The sequence below is a fragment of the Mus pahari genome, chromosome 20, assembly GCF_900095145.1.
Source record: "Mus pahari chromosome 20, PAHARI_EIJ_v1.1, whole genome shotgun sequence".
NCBI lineage: Eukaryota > Metazoa > Chordata > Mammalia > Rodentia > Muridae > Mus > Mus pahari.
The window spans coordinates 8,647,353-8,653,147 of NC_034609.1; the positions used below are offsets into that span (position 1 = coordinate 8,647,353).

Consider the following 5,795-nt stretch of genomic DNA (forward strand, 5'->3'; position numbering starts at 1 on the left):
GGGGGGGGAGGTTCCCCAGACCTGGGAGATGGAGTATCTGCTAACTTTTTGCTTTAACTGAGCTCAGAGCACCCCAGAGAGGGAGAGGTGACCCTCAAGGGTCTCCTGAAGTCACACAAGGCAGATCAGGAACACTAAATGTACTATGCTTGTGTGACACTCCTGCAGGGGGGCACACCAGCCTATGCAGTACCAGGCCACCACTGCAGACTTGCCCTCAAGTCAGGCCTCTGGCAGGGTCCCTAGGGCCCTCCTACAAACCATCCCTTCTAGATCTAACAACAAACTCAACCACCTGAGAGCTTAGGCCCTACCCCCTGCCTAGCACCTCAGTGCGGTTCCAGGGCACCCCCTGGAAGTTCCCTAGAAGTTCAGCCCCTTCTAAGGGCCACCCCTACCTGCAGACCCAAACCAGGCCCCTGGCTCCAGCAAGACTTAGGAAGCACTATCTCCAGGTAGAGCCCTTACCCTGCTTCCTCAGCCCAGGGCCCGGTAACTGGTCACATTCCCAGCCCTAGGGGCCCCCTCTTTCTGGCCATGGATTGAGAGGTCCTGCATGGGAAAGGCAGGTCTCCTGCTTTGGGAGCTCTCAGCCCTGAGGAAATAAATGTCGAGACTGGTCAGATGAAGGTGAGCTGGGCACAGGCACTTTGCACAGACCACCACTGTGCCCCTGGGGAAGGGCCTGCTGCCAGTTCAGAACAGTTTTAGGGGGTTCCTGAAAACTAAAATGGAGGATTATGAGGCACACGGGGCACTCTGGGCAATGCGGGTCATCTTGCAGACACCCTTCTTTTATTCTGTAAGTCCACTTTGCGTATTTCCCCCGCTGAACTCTGATTTTTGTCCTTACATAATGGGAGGTGTCTGTTAGGGGTATTCCCGGCAGGACAGCCTGCCGGTGGGAATCTGGCAGGGGGCGTGGCATGGCGGAGGCGCCAGGCCCCACCCCCTCCTGTCTCTTTGTCTGCAGGCGTGGTGCGGGCTTCCCGCCCTCAGTGTCTGTCTGCGCTTGCCTGCCCTTTGTCAGCGGGGGTCGCCTGTCTGGGTCTGCCTGCACCCTCCCAGTGTGTCTGTCCTTCTTCCCGGTGCGGCTCCTTGAGGTTTTTGGCAGCCAAGCCCCCTGGTGTGTGAGGATCACAGTCTTGACCTGAATTCCAGCAGCTTAGGGGCTGATCGCTTACTTCCCGCCATGTGTTGGTCGGCCTAGAGTGCTTGGGCAGGAGGTCTGACTTTGAAGTCCCTCAGTGTAAGGGTAGGAAACTGTCTCCTCCCATCCCCCAACCCCAGGTCCAGAAGCAGGGGCACTGCAGCGCGGAAGCCTGCCTGGGAATGACCTAGGTGGATCCAGCCCTAGCCTCTCTCTGAGCAGCTGGCTCAAGTCCTAGAGGTCAGGTTGAGGTGAAATGCCAATCCCAGCCAGATGGGGCTAGCTCTACCATCAAGTAAAAGATGGGTTAGCTGTCTGCTTTATTGTGCCCTGTGGTCTGCAGTGTTCAGTGTGCAATGCCTGTGTGTACCTCAGCTTGGCAGAAGGGAAGAGTGGGTAAGGCCTGGAGAACAGCCCATTATGGGGGATAGTGACAGGACGGGTGGGGATCTCCATAGGGCCACACTGGTGGCCCAGGTTGGCTAGACCTTTATTATTATTATTATTGTTATTATTGCCATACATGACTTCTGAGATACCCACCCTTCCCTTCTAATCTCCTCAGGAGCTTTTAAGATACTCAGGTCTTTCAGGGGCCTGGGGAGGGGGGGTTGCTCAGATAGGGGCTCCTGCACCCTACCCAGCCTATGTACTATAAGTGGGCCAAAAGCCCCCAATTTCCAGGCTGGCTGGATGTGAGGCCAGGCCTGCAGGTGAGTGAGAGGGGTCAGGGGCTGTGATCAAGGAAGTGATGGGAACTCCAAATACTCCTGAACTTCTTTAGCTCAAGGAGCAGAGTGGTCCTGGGTATGCATCAAGGTGGGCTGTCTGCACAAACTCATTTGTCTGCTCTATACACCTGTTAATGAATTGGAGTAGAGGTCTGCTGTAGACCACTCTGCTGCTAAAGGGAGCTCCAGGGGGAGGGGAGTCGGGGGAGGGGGCTTGTGCCACAGTGGGTGGCACCACTAGTGTGTTAGTATATATATGCCAATCCTGTGGGCTTGTTTATGTGTGGTGTCAACACTGTAGGTAGATGGGTGTGCCAAGCTCATTGTGTCTAATTGTGGTCTATGTGTGTGTGCACAGATGCATGTATGGGTGTGGGGTTTGTCAAGAGTAACTGGGTGACTATAATCTGTCAGCCGATAAGGATGGCGTCCTTCAGAGCCAGTCCCACTCAAATACCAGCTCTGTTAAGGCAGGGAATTCACTGTGAGTCATAGGTGTGTCCCACAATAACTGCTCAATAAGTAAGTGTTGCTGGACACAGTGGCTGTAGAGCCTGTCACCTCTGTACCTGGCAGAAGCAGGCCAATCTTTAAAAAAGAAAAAAAAAAGGCTGGGCATGGTGTTGAATGACTTTAATCCCAGCACTCAAGAGGCTGAGGCAGACAGATCTCTCAATTTGAGACCAACCTGATCTATACATAGTGAGTTTCAGTCCAGGCAGGGCTCTACATCCCAAGACTGTTTCAATAAAAACAACAACAAAATATTGTTTTTTACTCCACCTCTGAGTGTCCTTTCCCTGTGGGTCTATGTATTTATGTATGCAAGTGACCTTATTGTCTTCAGCCAGCCATCTGTGGGTAAGCTCCATTGTTTGTTTGTTTGTTTTGGCTTTGAGCACCAAACCCCTGGGCCCTGTGACCCTGCCAGATAAGCAAAGCCTTTACCATTAAGCAGTGTCCGTGCTCAGCTCACTTTTGATGTTGATTTCTGTGTAGGCTTATCTGAGATGGTGTCCCCAGTATACCCCTAGCTGGCCTGGAACTCAGTATAGACCCGGCTGTTCAGGAACACAGAACACCTGCTTGCTTCTGCCTCCATCACACCTGGGCTCCACTTTTTTTTAAAGACAGAGTCTCTAAATTCCCCAGGAAGACCTCAGGTTCACTCTGAAACTCAAGTAGGCTTTGAGCTTCCCATCCTCCTGTCTCACTCTCCCAAGGGCTAGGAGGACTGGCCTGTGCCACTAGGTCCACCTCCATAAGGAGTCATGGCTTTATGAGTGACTGTCTCTATGGGTATCTGTGTCAAAATGCACACCTGTGTTCTGGTGTCTCTGTGTCAGGATGGCTGGGACCTGCTTTGAGCTCATGAGGGGTGTCCTTATTTGGAAGTGTGTTTGCAAACAAAGTTACTACAGGGACCATCCTGCACCTGTGGTTGTCAGTTATTCTGGATGTGTGAGTGACCAGGTGAGGCTGGGCACTACCAGTGTGGTGTGTCTCTACATTGTGCCACCTTCCACTAGTGACTGTTCCTCTGCAGGGGTATGTTCCCGGCCTTTGTGGGTGCATTGTGTGCACGAGTGTCAGTGTTGTGGTTGACTGTGTGCTTAGGAAATAAGATTATTAATGGGATAGTGTGTGTCTGTGTCGTGCCGGGTGGCTTTTAGGACTTTGTCTGATGACTTGAGACTAATTTTGGTTTGGCAAGTGCGGCTGTGAGTGGTGGGGGATGGGTGGGAAGGAAATGGGGAACCCAAGTGTGATGGGGGTACTTTCTCAGCCCCCAGTTAGCCCAAGAAGTGGCTTCTGCGGCCCCCAGCCCCAGCATGCATGCCCTCCGGGGAGAGGTCCCCGGAAAAAGGCGCCCGGTCGCTTTAAAGCTAGGGCTCCTCAGCAGAGTGATCGGGGCCATCTTTCCTTTCTGCAGCCACTTTTTGAGGGTGGGATTCAGTCGGTAAACCTTGTCTCCCGCGATCACCTTGCAGACGCGGTCTGTACCCCCGGCCGGAGGCAGCCTCCCGCCCGCCCCGCGCCCCGAGAACAAAGCGCCCCGGTCGGCCCGGCCCAGGCGCTCGCGGCCGCGGCCGGCCGGGTGCAGGCGGCGTCCCGGGCCGCACGACTGGGAACAATGGAGGCCTCGGCCGTGGCCGTGACCGGCAGGTGCGCCCCCCGCCCCGGCCCGCGCTCACCTCGTCTCCACCGCCGCAGCGCCCTCCGCTCCGCCAGGGTCCGGGAGCCCACCCGACCGCCCGCGCGGGAAGGGACCGAGCGGTTCGAACCCGCGGCCACGCGCCCGCGCCCCCGAGGCCCCCGCGCGGCACCGGCCGGTGGGTCCAGCTGCGGCCGTGCGCGCCCCGGGCCGCCTACAAGCCCTCGCACTCCAGGCTGCAGCTCGAGGGGTACTCGGGGCGCGGGCAGGGACCTGGGCTGCACGCAGCCCTTCAGGCGCGGCGGGAGCACGCGCGCACAAAGGCACGCGGGCCACAGACAGGGAAGGTGCGAGGGGGGCCTTGGGGCGTACACCCGCCGGACGAAGGGGGTGGCGGCCACACACGTAGGGACACCTGGGAGCGGCATACGCCTCTTTGAGGGACAGCACGGAATGTTCTTAGAACTGAACATGCCTAGCCAGAGCCCAGGGTCACAGATCACACCCCGCCATGTACACAAAACCCAGGCATAACCTAGGAAAACCCGAAGATTTTCGGAAAAATCGAAGATGTACAGAACATAGCTGGTGAGCCAGTCCACGCTGGTAACGCTGGACTCCGGAGCCTGAAGCAGGAGTATCGCGATTCTAAACCAGCTTGGACTACGGAGTAAGTTTGAGACAAGCCAGAGCTATAGGTTCTGTCTCAAAACAAAAAAAACAAAACATGTCCATAGGGGCCACCAGACACAGTCTCTGGCACAACTAATGGGTACACAAATACACACCTCAGCCTTTCATGGTTACAGAGGAGAAGCAGGACCACACCTAACACTTGCTTCTTAGAAGTTGGAGCACACACACACTTTCTCTCTCTCACACACACACATTCTCTCTCTCTCTCTCTCTCTCTCTCTCTCTCTCTCACACACACACCCTCTCTCTCTCTCTCTCTCTCTCTCTCTCTCTCACACACACACACACACACACACACTCTCACACGGTCTTGTACAAGCTCCTCCCGGGATGGGCACACACAGGGGTAAGAGGACTCCAGATCTGTCAGAGATGCTTATGCAGAACCCCAAAGTGGCAGCTACCCTGAGCACCACAGGAAGAGAGCACTGCTGAGCCCCTCTGGAACCTTCACACAGACCTCCAAGTGCTCCCAAACATACCTAGTCCTGCACAGCCTCAGTTTAGAGGAAGGGCAAACCAGCCTGGAGCTGAGCCAACATTATACTACATGTATGTATGCCCCTCTCAAGTCTGGGGGCTGAAGACTTTAGTCCCCCTCAAACCCAGGCTGTTACCTTTGTGGGCCTGCAGTGCTGGGATTCCTGGCTGTTGCCTGCCTTCCTTTAACTTCTTACTGCATTCCTGCCTCAGTTTCTTCTTGATAGGCTTTTAGACATCCTCCTACTTAGAAAGACAAGTCTCAACTGGCCCAGGAAAATTCCCTGGGGTTCAGAGTAAGGCGTGTATGGCAAGGAAATAAATAGGAATGCATTGTAATTTGGGGGTTGAGGGTGTGACTCAAGTTGGTGGAGTATTACACCAGCATGCAGAAAGCCCTGGGTTCCATCCTAGCACAGCACAAAAGAAGCATGTCGTCGGTGCAGCACACTGGAAATACAGGTAAGAGGAGCCGATCAAGGTCATCATAGGCTACAAAGAGCTTGAGGCCAGCCTGAGCTACATGAAACTCTGTCCCAAAGAAAATAAAAAACCGGAACACCAGCTGGGTCATGGCATAGAC

General features: G+C 55.0%; 1 protein-coding gene across 1 annotated transcript in view; it reads right to left on the reverse strand.

Annotated features, from left to right (window-relative positions):
* Positions 1 to 4,149, reverse strand: part of Nanos3 (nanos C2HC-type zinc finger 3) — a 10,884-nt gene extending 6,735 nt beyond the window's left edge. The window contains exon 1 of the transcript XR_003842631.1: positions 4,077 to 4,149. The gene's annotated coding sequence lies outside the window, so the exon portion shown is untranslated. The remainder of the gene's footprint in view (positions 1 to 4,076) is intronic.
* Positions 4,150 to 5,795: the final 1,646 nt, after the last annotated feature.